This window comes from Echinococcus granulosus (assembly GCF_000524195.1).
Source record: "Echinococcus granulosus chromosome Unknown EG_S00110, whole genome shotgun sequence".
In the NCBI taxonomy this organism is placed as follows: Eukaryota; Metazoa; Platyhelminthes; class Cestoda; order Cyclophyllidea; family Taeniidae; genus Echinococcus; species Echinococcus granulosus.
The window spans coordinates 2,522-4,142 of NW_020170490.1; the positions used below are offsets into that span (position 1 = coordinate 2,522).

The following is a 1,621-nucleotide window of genomic DNA, read 5'->3' on the forward strand; positions in this document are numbered from 1 at the left end:
CAATATTTGTTTGTTTACTTAGCCTCGGATATTGATATCATTTCTTTTGACCGCTCTCTTCTTTGATAACTCTGAAAAGACAATGAAGGACGCAACAAAGGGTACCGCATCGATGAGCTGTTACAGAGCTACGCTTTACTGGACCGTACTAGCAAGCGCAGCGGAGAGCGCTGAAAATCGCATAGCCGTCCTCAGTCACCCGACAATTATGCCCAAGGTCAAGGGAACTCTTTAGAGACGCAATGAATGCGGTAGCATGGCGGTAATGGGGACATATCAGGCACTCTCAAACTCGTATTCTTAAATAGCCCTCTCATGGCACTAGACGACTAGCAATCTGGACTGCCAGTATGAAATCCTTTTTTCCACTTCTAGATTTGGTTTCAAAATCGTCGCGCAAGATGGCGAAGACGGGAACTTCAATCCACTCTGCAGTCAAATTCATCTCAACCGCCTTCGGTAGATGATGCTGCGGCAACGACTCCCGGATCGGAGTTATAGATATGGCTGTGATAAATTTCCCTAACAAAAACTATAGGATTCTTCTAATGTATTTATGTTTTTCTTTTTTTTGAGTTGCGTACTATCGGTTGGCTACTAGTCCTCATTCGATGAGGGCTTAAAAATATTTTTTTACAAAAGTCTACTGAAATCATTTAGCGAGGTTAAAATTCAATCAAGTGGAGGAGAGTTCGAACTCAGGTTATGATAAATTCCCCTCAGTGGATGTTCTTTCCAGTTGAATAATACGTGAATTGGTTATCAGTAGAGCCAGCCTTGGTGATTTGGACCAAAGTCCTCAATGTAGGCTGTTGGAAGTCTTTCACCCTGCATAAAATCCTTCCACAAGTTATCGGATTAATGTGAAAGGAGTGATTTGAGTTAACTTACTTTACGAGGTGAAAATCTCGGCAGATTTGTTTCATGGCGGAAGGAAAAGGTGTGGGATGCGATAGCTGAACGCGCCGGCTAGAAGCTGTTGATCCTGGAAGATCCTGTATGCCTGATGATGACGACGACTTGCATCAACAATAAGTGGTAAGGGAAAGTTGTGGTGAAAGGTAGTCTTCAACGAGCGGCACATGTGGAATTGGTTGAAGAGAAATTGTTTTTTGCAATTTTACATTACCTCGTTGGTTAATCAAACGAACACACCATCGCCCGCTGCCTAAGAGTCTCTCACTTTCACAGCCTCACTTCATCTACAAGTAGAATCGTTCTTTGTGGAGTTCTTCTGACGGTCAAACGATTAGAGCTGATTTCTTTCCAGCCGGTGTCTCGTACGGCATGTGACGAAATTTGCTTTTTGAAAGACCTTATACCTTATTTGAAGATGGAATGAAAGGAGGACATGCTCTCAAGCCTTAAGCTCAATCATTCCCAGGGAATTATCATCAGGTAGTTAAATGAAAACACAGGGAATGGGATAGGCTACTAGGAGACCTCAATGAGGCTAGTCAAGTTTGCTATACCGAAGGGATTCACTCTGGGTGTAAAATACATATTACAATGGCAAAATCGAAAAGATCTTTTCGTGGTATTAAAGTTGAATTAGATAAACACAATAAACCACTGACAAAAAGGTGTGAAAGTGGATAGCCCTCCTTGCCACTGAGTGTAT

The 1,621-nt window shown here is 42.3% G+C and overlaps 1 protein-coding gene across 1 annotated transcript in view; it reads left to right on the forward strand.

The window, feature by feature from the left end:
* EGR_08537 (Aristaless-related homeobox protein) overlaps nt 1–1,621 on the forward strand; it is a gene marked incomplete at both ends in the record, with an annotated part of 5,882 nt that overhangs the window by 1,453 nt on the left and 2,808 nt on the right. The window lies entirely within an intron of this gene.